The sequence below is a fragment of the Miscanthus floridulus genome, chromosome 8 (assembly GCF_019320115.1).
Source record: "Miscanthus floridulus cultivar M001 chromosome 8, ASM1932011v1, whole genome shotgun sequence".
In the NCBI taxonomy this organism is placed as follows: domain Eukaryota; kingdom Viridiplantae; phylum Streptophyta; class Magnoliopsida; order Poales; family Poaceae; genus Miscanthus; species Miscanthus floridulus.
This window is the reverse complement of record NC_089587.1, coordinates 51,455,303-51,468,555: the sequence shown is the minus strand read 5'-3', so window position 1 is coordinate 51,468,555 and position 13,253 is coordinate 51,455,303. Positions and strand designations below refer to the sequence as shown.

General features: G+C 45.8%; 1 pseudogene; it reads right to left on the bottom strand.

Annotated features, from left to right (window-relative positions):
* Positions 1-5,590: 5,590 nt before the first annotated feature.
* On the bottom strand, positions 5,591-6,380 carry LOC136469053 (AT-hook motif nuclear-localized protein 24-like; annotated as a pseudogene).
* Positions 6,381-13,253: the final 6,873 nt, after the last annotated feature.

Here is a 13,253-nt window from a genome sequence, read left to right as displayed (position 1 = left end):
AACACTGGATATTGATGGAACTCGATCTGGAGAAAGGTCATCTAGGACATCTGGAACTCGATGAGAAAAGAGCAAAAAGAGTTCCAAGAGATGATAGATATTATTCAGAGGTAATTGCAGTCTCACTAGCAAAACTATTCCAGTCTCTCTGCATACAAATTAATGGTCCAAATATTTTTTATGTTATTTGGTAGCTGTTGGGAAAAGGATCTGTCAGGAACACCATATGAAATACAAAGTGCCACTGAAAGTAGTGCTATACAAAGTAAGTACTATATACCTATCTTAGTTCAATTTCCCTATGCTCGGATGATGACAAATCTTTTTCTGGTAAAGTGGGTTCTGCTGCAGCCCTAGGGGACCAATCTCTGTGGATACTATGTTTGCGAGTTCATGAGAGTGTGCTAAAAAAGAACTAGTCTAGAGAAAAAAAGGGTAAGTGTACACATATATATATATATATATATTCTTCATACATATATATATATATATATATATATTCGTGATAGATACAATTTATTTATCATTATTCTTGATACACACATATATATATACATACTAATATACTTTTTCTTTATCTCATATCTCAAATTGAAGACTCGTTGGTTGAAGGAAAAAAACCCTGGACACACACCATCTCAAAGCAATCCAAGAGACAATAGGTGAATTTCTGAATGATCAGGTCTTAACTCCCGGCAGCGAGTTTTACTATGACCCAAATATGTGATGATGAAAGCCAAATTTCATATTGATCCAAAGAACATGTGATGATGAAATGTACAATTAATGCAAACTTTACATGTGACGATGAAATATAATATTATGTTTTAGTTTACTTTTACTTGTGTTGCTTGCGTGCATTGATCGAGCGAAAACTTTACAGTACGCGCGTGTATACATATATTACTTTGTAGCGAATAATGCGTATTCGAAAACCAAATTAAAACAAAAAAGAATCGTCAATTGAAATAAGCAGGAAAAGAAAAAAAAAGACCCTTTAGTCCCGGTTGGTAATACCAACCGGGAATAAAGAGGCCAGCCCAGACGCTGGCGTGGCTACCTTTTTAGTCCCGGTTAGTATCACCAACCGGGACTAAAGGTCCACTTCTATTCCTGACTACTAACCCTTTATTTCTGAACTCCTATTCCCGGCTGCGTAACCGGGAATAAAGGGGGTTGGTAGCCGGAAATAGAAGCCCTTTTTTTACTAGTGTTTGGTTCGTTAACAAAGGTTGCCACAAGTCATCATGCCTCATCTCGCGTAACTTTAACTAACGTTTGATTCATGATGTAAGCTGTAGTGTGCCACCTGCTTAGGCGCCGCTCATTTTTTTATGTCGTAGCTCCACTAAAGTGTGGCACTATTTTCGTGTGCCGCACTTATGGCACGACTGAAGCTCTAGTGTGGCAACGTGCAATAGAAAGCCAAACATGCCCTAATAAATGTTAATATGTCTGAAAACAAAAATGGAGAGTGATAATCAACGTGAATGCTAGATAGATGCATAATCTCAGCTTACAAAATCTGAAAGCATTTAAAAATATTAATACTCACATATTCGTGATTGTGTGTCAAGTGCAAGACGTACGAACATGAGGGAAAAATGAATACCTTTGACAATTGTACTATACGAAATAAGATCTCTACGAAACATTTCTTGAGAAATATGGTGGGTCGTCAAATCTTAGCGAATATAAGAAAAGTAAATATTTGAGAGTGATGTGCTTAAACGGTTAACAAAAAACCGCATATGGAAATGTTAGAGGAAAAATATTTGCTAAAGATGGAGGGAGAGAGAGAATGCATTATTCTTCCTTATTATTAGATATATTCCAAAACTAGGGCGCTAGGAACCTATTTGCAAAGGGATCTTACAATTTTGTTCCAATATTTGACACGGATTGCATAAAATATATAAGGGGCTATTTGGATCACTTCATTTTGCAGGAATTGAAATCTACTTAATGGATTAAGCTATTTGGTTTGGAATTTGAGATTCTACAACTTTCCAAAGTTCACATGTAACTCTATCTCGAATTCATAGGGTGTGAGATAAAAATTAATTCTATAGATAACTATGCTATATTTATATTCTTCAACTTGTAGCACGCTCTTCAACTCGTTCCCCTATAGTAGAAATATAACACATGAGCATATCTCTTGCATGGCTAAAAATAATATACAAATACATTCCACATATAACCATAGTAGCTTGATTAATATATACCTAAATTAGAATTTATTAGAATGAATTCAATTCCATGGAACCACATGGGGCCTGAGGTTTATATCTACTAGGCATGTGAGACATGCTCCAATCTCAAGCCAACGCATGAAGATTCAACGCTCCATCCTTCTTCCACCTCTAACAAGCAGCATCAGCCACTCTGCCTGACCTTGTCCCATGTGCCATCGCCTTACACTCTTACTCCCTCTATCCTAGAATAGGAGTCGTTCTTGTTTTTCGAGAAGTAACTGTTTTTAACTTTGACCAATTATATATAAAAAAAATATTATAATATTTATAATACATAATTAATATCATTAGATAGATCGTTAAATATACTTTCATAATAAACTTAATTGGAGATATAAATGTTGCACGTATTTTCTACCAACCTAATTAAAGTTGAGAAAATTTGACATGCACGCATCCCATAACGACTTTCTTTCTGGGACAGAGGGAGTAGCACACAACAAGCCTCTCATTGTTTCCTCTAGGGGTTTAAGACGATGCTGAAAATTTCCTACCATTTTCTATTGATGATATAGTTTCCCGTTCTAACAAAACATTATTATTTTCTACCAATTTTATAATAGAATTGCAGTTTTGCATGTGTCACCTCATTGTTCATTTCATAAATATGATGAACTAGCCACCGTGTATGACTAGCCCCGAGCCCACCGCCGGTTCGGTAGTTTTGGACCGGTGCGATACAATAATGGACAACATATAATCAACATTATATAGTTGATAACATATACAAATAATATGGTAAAGTATTATTAAATTATATAATCGGCTTCGAACTAATCTAGCCACAGGCCCACAACTGGTACTTAAAAAAATGAGAATGAAAAGATAGAGTGCATCATTCATTAGCGGTTCAAATGTTCACTGTTGAAAAAACAAACTTAAATACTGAAATAGAGTGCATCATTCATTGACTAAAGCTCGCTGATAGGGATGGAAACGGATATAAGGATTAAGATATTTTCGAATATAAATACAAAATGGATGTCTCAAATTCGGATTTCTATTACGATATTTACTCAAGTCAACTCAAAATGTATATTATTAGATTTAACATAAATGAATTAAATTTTACTACTAAAGGCATGTTTAGTTCCTTTAGTCACCCCTCTAAAGTTTAGTCACCCCTCTAAAGTTTAGTGACCTTCTGTTTAGATCCATGTGCTAAAAGTGAAAAGAAGAGGAGAGAGAAAGAGAGTAAAGTCACCTGGGACCACTTTTAGTCACTTTTAACTACCCCTTAGAGACTAAAGCCACTAAACTTTAGTGGCCCCTTTTAGTCAGGGTGTTTGTCATTTTAGTGACTAAAAGCTACTAAAGTTTAGGACCCCTAACCAAACAGGCCCTAAGTACATTGTTAACCAAAGTGAACTAAATGAAAGTATACTTCTAACGATCTCCAAGATCTAAGTAACCTAAATTATAATGAAATAATATTGAATAAAATAATAGATCAAGTGAAGAAATTCAAATAAAATGGTAGAAAACAAATAGCCATTTTACTTTATCAATAGTATTGGGATTACAAAATTATCACACAAGCAGAGATTAAACCAGATAAAAAATACTAAAATTAATTTAATCTTTGCGTATCATTAATAATTTTAAATTAACACTAAAAGTTATTTATAGATATACTATTAAATGGGTTCAATTGCATTGTTAGTAATAATGAAACAAAATAATTGGTCACTCGTTATGGAGACAATACGTTTAAGTAGGTTCATGATACCTTGTTTTCTTTGCAGGTATGGATCTAGAATCGGATAGAGAAAAACACTGGAAAAACGAATTCAAGTATATCCATTTAGTAGTATCTATGATATAAAAACGAATACGAATACAGATACCCACGTTACGAGTTTTAGCGTATACGGGTATCGAATGATATGGATATCCATTTCCATTTTTCCATCCCTACTTGTTGAGATAATTGAAATGAATATACGTATTATTTATCTAATCTAGAGCTCATAAGGAAAAGGTATACTATACGTAGAATTTTGAAATGTGAAAAGGGAAGTCAACACAGTCAAGTCGCAGCATTCACTTGCAAGCCCAGCACAGCAGCAGCCAGCGTAGGGCCCCGCCCACCCATGGCAGGCGCTGCTGCACGCTGACGCCTACGACCACGCTGGGAGCAGCCGAGCATCGGAAAATGCATCCCTACAACGTGAAAAAAAGCATCGGAAAATGCACCGCAACCATATGGAGCTATCCATTAATCATCTTTTTTTTTATTGAGACCCATTAATCATCTAGAGATGGCAAAGCCGCAAAGGGAAGGGCAGGGTGGTAGCAATAATAATATGATAGCTTTTGTTGAAAACATGCACACTTTCGGTTGCTATAACAGCATTACTCCCTAGCTAGAGCTTGTAACCTAAGATAAGACCGTACCAGTCTACCACACATAAAAGAGCCGGCGAGAGTTTGTAGCAATGCAAGTCCTTTTGGCGGTGGGAAATACTAGCATCCCACAATGTCAAAAGGCATGCATGCCACGGCAAAAAGCACACCAAAAACCTTTTCTTGTGCCTTGTCACAATTGCATCGCAAGTTCCTTCATAAGGATGGCAACGGGATGTACCCGTCGGGTATCGTCGGAACGTTCTCTTCCCCGCTACGGAGAATTCATCCCGTCCTCGTCCCCGTTAACTGTCTCGGGTATAGATTCTTGCCCATCCCCGTACCCGTCGGGCATCTGTCGGGTAACAGATACCCGACGGGTACTGCATACTCGATAAACAAGGACACTTGGGGTCGCAGCTTTGCAATCAGAGACGTTTCTTCTTCACCCGGGTATAAGTGTCGGAGTCTCGGAGATGCCGAGGAGAAGGAGCGAGGTTGCGAGAAGGACGAGCAAAGGTGGCAGAGAGACTGAACTGAGGAAGCGAGAGGCACGAGCGCTTGTGAGGCAGGCGTCCTAGAACACACAAACTATATATATGATTGTTCAGATTTGGGCCAAAATACCCATGTTGAGATTCTTTGGGCCTAATACTCGCATGACAGCTCAAATAGTCGGGTTCCCCAACGGGTAACGGGGATGGGTAAACAGGGAACGTTCCCGTACCCGCTATACCCGTCGGGGATGGATTCTTACCCATTTAGATGCCCGCGAGTAAAGATATGCTCCCATTCTCATCCCCTAATGGATCAAATACCCGTTGGGTATCGGGTATCGGGGGCCCGTTGCCATCTTTATTCCTTCATCTCCCAGAGTTCCCAAAATATTCCTTCTAAAAAGTCTATGTTTGTCAACTCGTAAAAAGGTTTTAGGAGAAAAAAATAAGTTCATCACCGATAGTTTCTAATATTTGACTTCTAAAAAATCAAATGCTGGTCCCATTTGACTTTTTTTTCCTGCAGTCTTCTTTTTTTCCATGCGAACCTCTTCGTCGCCCCGCGTATCCACGTCGCCGCCGCCTGCATCCGTCGTGTTGCCCTAGCCCAACAGTCGACCACCAGGCAAGCCCCTTGGCGGCGGGTGGCGCCGGCGGCGGGAGGAAGGAGCCGCTGAGGGAGAGGACGTGGAAGCGACCAGCGAGGGTGACGACGGTGCCGGGGCCGCCATTGGGCTGACGGATGCACACGTTGGCGACGCTCCCGGCGCCGCTGAGCACGCACACGCCCACCTGGCAGCGGCGCGCGAACCTAGCCACGCTGTCGACGACGTCGCAGCCGACAGCGACCTCCAGCACGTAGGCGCGTAGCGCGCTGTCGCTGTCCTGCGTGATGATCACGGGCAGCTTGCTTGTTCTTGGACCCCGAGGGGCGGCCACGCGGGCGGTGCATCACCACCAGGTGCTGGTGCTGCTGGTCGCCGTCGCCCCCCGCCTGCTGCTGTTGGTGATGGTCGCCGTCGCCGCTCCCATTGGTCCCGACGCTGTTCATGGTGTTGTTGATGTCGTCAGCGAGCTCCTGTTTGTTCACGCCGGGGACACCGCCCCCGCCGCCCATCAGCTCCAGCTGCTGCTGCTGCTCCTGGAAATGCTGGAACGCCGGGTGCTGCTGCCCAGGGAAAGGGTGATGGTGGCCGCCTAAGCCGACGAACGAGTGGTGGAACGGCGCCACGGGCGGCGTGAAGTGGTGCCCACCGCCGCGCGCCGCCACGGGATCCATCGTCGGCCCGCCGCCGGCCATGCTCGCGCGCACGCACGCACACCACCGCCTTGCGAGCGAGCGCTCGGCCCGGCGGTGCTACGCGTCCCAATCGACGACGGTGCCGGTCAAAGGTGGAGGAGGAAGGGAGCGCGTGGGCAGGGCGGTGTGGTGGTGCTGCCCGTGCTGCTGCTCTCCTCCAGCGGCCGACCGCGGGAAGAAGGACTCCGTGGGAACGGCGGGAGTGTTCGGCTGGTCTTATCAGCCAGCTTATTCGCTGGCTTATAAGCCATGGTATAGTATTTTTCTCTCTAAAAAAATCAGTCATACAAATCAGCACCAGCGGCTTTACAGCCAGCCGAACAAGCCCGCCATCTCCGCGCGTGGCTTCGTCCGCGTAAAGTTACGTGGAAGGGGAGGCATTTTCCAAGTCCTAAAAGATTAGGAGTAAATATTATGAGTTGTTGGAGATGGTTTTTCCTTGTCTTTCTGAAAAAAATGAAAGAAATAAGGATTAGGATGATGCTTAGGGAACTCTCGGAGATGCTAATGACATTTCGCAGCGCCGTCAGGCATGCCACAATTCATGACGATGGTCCGTTTTGTACCAAACCACCCCTGGTCAACAGGAAATACCTGCGCCAAGACTGGGAGTTGACTTTTGCAACGCTTCCTCCAAGCGAAACATCGGTGCTAGTATTATTAGTCCCCTTCTGGAAATGCAAATTCGATACCAGCCAAAAAAAAAAAAGAAGCAGTAGATTTGGAATTCAGTACTACTGTTTCCAGAACTCCAGCCAGCCAGCTCAAAGAACATTTCTCACACTACCATTTTTCCAAACTAAAAATCTGACTCGAAATTTCCAGGTGAAAAACTTCATCAGAACATTAAATGCCTGGTAGCCCGGTAATAGCTAGGCTTTACTGGATCCATGCCGGCCGGTAAATAAGTAGTAGTAAATCAAAACGGAACCTATTGGCTTCTTCATGACAATGAACTTTCTCCATGGCAGCTGCACTGAATTGCTGCATTTGGGCAGGCACTGGTTGTTACGGGCGCACCCAAGAGATATCACTGGGAATTGATTGGGGATGGCCGAATGGGAATGGATCCAAGACGTGGCTGCGCTGCCATCCAAATCCAATCTCGCGTTGCGTTGCTTTGCTTTGCTCCCAAGGAGGAGGAGGACGGGCGATGATCATGACACGTCAAGGACAACAACATGTGCCTCTGCTTTCTGGATTCCGCTGCTGATGGACGCCCTCACTGTGCGTCCATCCACAAAAGTAGTCGTGCTCCACACTCGAGGCCTACACATTTAGGCACTCCAAATTTGCTATAAAAAAGGCATTCCAAATCTGTTGCAAGCTAAAGGGCACCATCATCGTCCATCGCTTGTTTTATATGCATGCTTGGTATTCAGTAATGCAAAACATTGAGCTGAACTCCTTTTAAGAGAACATCGTGCGAGCAGTTACCGCAATGTCTTAAGCTCAGTGAACAACACAATCGAAATAGGTAGGAATTAGTTTTTTTTTTAAGAAAAGAAAAGAAATAGGCATGAATTGTTCACTCGAGAGACAAATCGTCCGTATCCCAAAGACTATCCTCATCTTTCGCCTCTGCTGGCTGCTCATCTTCTTCAATCGTTCCATACGTGAGTAACCACCAGCCATCGGGCCTCCCTCTATCCCTCACATGCCTTATGCCTACAGCTAGCATCTTCTATCCTCAGGCCTGCAACTATGGTTGCCTCAGCTACATACACGGCAAGGTGCCATCGCTGAATCGAAGCCATCCGACTCCAAAATACAGAGGCGGCCCTCACAGGCATTCATCGAGCGAGGTTAGAAAACGGATAATAGAAGCTTCCTCTATTTTATACAGTAGGCCAATAAGGTTTCAAAGGAGAATCGATACTGGTTTGATAGTGCTGAAAAACATGCACATCAACCGCTTTGTTAAAAAGGATTCACGTGCAATTGAGAACAGTGACTGGTTCCATTTCAGATTCAGAGCCGGCCGGATAGCAATCGATGCCCTCATGACTCGTATATCTGTCCTGGGAGAACCAAAAAGCATCAGAAATATTACTACTCATGCTTTAGTTCCTTTGCTCAACATGAAAAATGGGGAGCAGCTAACGTTTATCCAATTGTTTCAGGGTTTGAGGAATTGGAAAGACAACATTTGTCAGCAGAAAGAGACATGCTGGCCTGACGGACTAGCTCATGTTGCCAGTGGTTACTAGCTAGCGGTATATATTTACACACTAAGAATCAATCAGAGACTGTGACCGTGATGCCAATTATATTAGCTGCTACTCCATTCTGATGCACCTACCAGCTGATGCCAAATGTCTCCATCCAAGAGCCACTAAAAGCTAAGCCGTAGCTGTATCTTTTCGGTTGCCAGCAAACATCAGGCTAGCTACAGTAACATAGTGCATCTTCTGACTTGGGGATTGGAGATGGCCTGGTGGATCAATAGAAGCTTGCAAGGACTGGAGAAATCATGACGCCTAGCCTACACTGAATCACATGATGAACCTAATCCCCATTGACAGTTCGTGCAGGAGTAGGAACAATGGATCCTTTTCGAAAAACATTTCTTTGGATGGGTTCGTTACATTACATGCTGATGTGTTTAAGGTAAACAATTCATCAGAATATGTTGATGCCCTAACTATTACACTCAGACTGATCAGAAATGGAAGGAAGTGCTCAAAATACTGACAACTTACCCTTAGAGGCCCAATCCATCAGGGTTGTGCCTAGGCATGGAAAGAGGCCCATGGGTCTTTTTTCTTTCAGCCTTATACATTAGATAGAGAAGTGAAACAAATTCAGCATGTTTTTATGATTTGATCCAACTAACCCAATGCAGCTACGGTAGTGCTAGCGCCCGGACGTCCGGACGGACACGCGTGAACGAACGCTCGCGCCTGCACCCCGTTCCCTACCGCGACGCACGTAGCGCCCTCCGCCCCCGCCAATCCCGCTCCAGAGGCGGCGTTTGTCCGGACGGAGCTCCCGTGCTTGCGTCCGACGCACGCATCTCCCTCGCCCCACGCCCATCTTGCTCAGGTCAAGCTTGAACTGCCACGGCGAGATGGAGGGAAGAGAAGGGAGGGGAGGGAGAGGGGAGGGGAGGGCGAGGCGCATCACGCGAGGAAGGCGTGAGGTCGGAGCGGAAGCCCTGCGGTAGGCCACTTTCCTTCCGCCACCGATGTCATTGCAGCATGTGTAACACCAAATCTACTTTTGAAACATCCAAATAAAACATGCAATATACGTCTGAAGATAGATGAAACATTTGAAACATGCGTGTATAGCCATTGCAACATGTGCAACACCAGATAAACTTTCAAAGATCCAGATGAAACATTTTAAACAAATGTATGAAACACATGAAACAATTGAAACATAGACCTGCAACATGCGTACATTGCTAGCAACAAATGCAACATCCCAGATCTACTTTTGCAACATTCAGATGAAACACTCGAAACATAAGTCTAAAACGCCTGAAACACTTGAAAAATATATGCAACGTCTAGACCTATTTTTGTAATATCTAGATAAAATATTTGAAACAAAAGCATGAAATGTTACGAGTCTATTGGCTTCTTCATGAGTCATGACAATGAACTTTCTCCATGGCAGCTACACTCAATTGCTCCGTTTGGGCAGGCACTGGTTGTTACGGGCGCACCCAAGAGATTGGGAATGGTCGAATGGGAATGTATCCAAGACGTGGCCGCACTGCGGTTTTTTTTAATTTTAACACTTTTTTTAAACTAATTTTAAATCTAACACGGTCGGGGTTTTAAAAAAAACTAACACTTTTGGCCACGCCTATTGCCCTGGCGCGGCCAAATGCCTGTGCCGCCATGCATGGTGGCGCGGCAGCGGGCTGACGTGGCGGCGACCGGAATCGCTGACCGGTGACGTGGTAGGGCTCTACCGCGCCACCGATCTTGGCGCGGCACTGCCGCGCCCTGATCCATGGCATGGCAGAGCCGAATAAAACCCCCATCGCGTCACGCGTCCGCTAGTGGCTGAGCAGCCGTCGTTGCCCGAGCAGCGCAGCAAGGCCGCCTAGCCGCCGTGCCCGCGTCCGGCCGCGCCAGCCCACCGCCGAGCACGCCGGCCGCCGCGGCCGCGTCCGGCCGCGCCAGCCAGCTCGCTGCCGAGCACGGTACGGCCGCCGTGCCTGCATGCCACCCCGCCACCCCCTCCGGCCATGCACGGCGGCTGCCCGTCGAGGCCTGCGCCCATGCCTTCTGGCCCGGTCTAGCGCGCTGCAGTGAGGTACTCCCCTAATATAGTTAGTATAGTTAATAAAGTTAGTAAAATTATTAAAGTATAGTTAATAAAGTTAGTTAGTTTAGTTAGTATAGGTAATATAGTAAGTTAGTATAGGTAGCAAAGTTAGGTAGTTTAGTTAATACAGTTATTGAGTCTAGTTATACATTGGATTTAGTCTAATTAGTTGTTGTAGTTAGCCTTGTATAGATGTTAATATTAGATTAGTTAGTATAGTTATAGTTAGAATATGTATTAATATTACTATGGACATTACGTACGACGATTTCGATGACTTGATGAAGTTTCTTGAAATGCTTTTGTAGATGGATTATTGTGTTAGAGTTTTGTATGGAGGAAGTGTTAGGAGAGAAGATGGTATGTTTGAGGATATGCAAGAAGAATTAGAATGGTGTCGGTGTTTTGGACCGGGGGATCCTCAACCAACAAGTAAATTTGTGCTGCGTGTTCCCAATTCCGGATGGTGATGCAAAGAGACACAAGGCTTATACTGGTTCAGGCAATTGGTGCCCTACGTCCAGTCTGAGAGATCGATCTTGTATTCTTTGCACCGAAGTGCTTATAGTAGGGGGTTACAAGCTAGGTGAAAGAAGGAGCTAGTCCCAGGTCTCGGCGGGGAGTAACGTGGGCTGCTTGAGACGTTGCTCTCAGGCGGCAGTATAGTGTGCGTGCTACCGGGTCCTCTTCTTTTTTTCCTCCGTCCCCTAAATGGCCCAAGTCCTTTTCTTTTATAGTTGAAGGGAGGACAAGGGCAGTACATGTGCTTACTATACAGCGTCGTGTGAATAGAGGCGGCGTGTCCGAGCCCTATAGCCTGTTCCGGTGGCGGCGTGGTCGTCGGGGTGGTCCGTCCTTGGAGCGTTGGGGCGACGTGCTGGTTATGTCCGATCCTGTGCGTCATGGGAGCTCTAGGGCTGCCTCGGAACGGGTGCGATGGTCAGCGTGCGAGTCGCTGTGGACTGACTGCGAGCGCGACCGATGCTCGGTTGGTGCCGAGGCTGAACCGCGGTGGGGGGTCTCGGCAGACGTGAATCCCAAGATAGCCAAGACCCTAGCGTAGAGCGCCGAGGCCTGGGGGGAGCAGTCGACCTGGTACACTGGTTCGGGGGTGATGACGATCTGGGCTAGTTCTCCCATGTTGCGTTGTCTTCGGGGCGGGAGTTACGGGGCACAGTGTAGTGCGGGCGCTGATCGTGGGCACAGCGCCGGAACACAGTGGCCGGTAATCCCCGCCATGCCCTGTCTTAACCGGTATGGCGCTGATGCGACTTCTTGTCCCGTCGGCCTCTCCGTGGTGTCGAGCCGTCGTCCGGCTGAGATTGCGGGAGTGGTTGACGCATTAATGGGACGCGACATGCTGTCGGGAAGACCGGTCAAGGCGGGAGCGACGGGTTGTTGTCAAGCCAGCCTCGAGCGATACGGAGGATAGCAGTCTCATCCAAGGCTGTACGCCCGGGGCCTCGGGCGAGTCGGAGATTAGGCTCCTTGCCGAGGCCTCCCGTGAGAGGCCTCGCGCGAGGCGGAGATTGCGTCAGGGCGCCGAGACCTCCTGTACGAGGCTTGAGGCGAGGCAGAGAGCATGGTGGGCTCGGACGGGGCTGGTGATGAGACCATGGCTTACCCTCTAGCTTTGTTGTCGATGGGATTTAAGTGACCATTTTGGTGTACGCTTAGGGTACCCCCGTTTTATGGTACCCGACAAATGGTTTGATGAACCTCCTAGCTTCAACGACCTTTGTATCCGTTTGAATGTAAAGTTTGGCAGTGATTTTAGACTGAAGGGGAGGTTTGATACTAGGAAGACTAGGGCACACTATGTCCTCATGCCCTTGCGCGACCCTGCTTACTGGTCCCGCTACACTAGGGTTCTCCAAGGTTCCAATGTGCCCATAGCTGAGGTGGTGGTAGAGAATGAGTACATGATGCAGGGTGTTCAGGATGACCCATCCATTGATGGTTTTGGAGGCATTGACCAAGAATTATGGGTCGAAGGGGAAGCAACTCAGGATAACATGGATTTGGACGATCAATTGACGCAGGAGCAGTTTCATTCAACTACAGTAGGTTGTATAAGCAATGACTTCGATGTGAATGCTTTCGAACAGGAAGAGGAGGAGCAGGAGGAGGAGGACAGGATTAGTGATGTAGTTAGCAGTGATTCAGATGATTCTGATGATGACCAAGAAGGTACAGATGCTATGCCAACACCAGCTGATGCCATGTCAGTACCGGTTCATACTATGCCATTACCAGTACCAACTGAGGTTTTGCATGGTGTCTAGGCTCAGGGTAGACTAGTCACAGATTTGGCTACAGATGATACCCCCTATGATTCATGGGCCAGAATTAGCGAAGCGCAGCAGTATGTTCCACCACCACCTTACACAGCGACTGAGCTTGAGCAACTAAGGTCCAAGAATGTACCTTTCAGGGGCGTTTCGAACTATAGGGATGTCAGTATGATGGATATGGCAGTTTGTGACACCGGTCTCCAGATATGTAGGAATTCATTGTACAACCATGAGAAAGAAACCCTTAGGAAGGGGATGATATTCAACACAATGT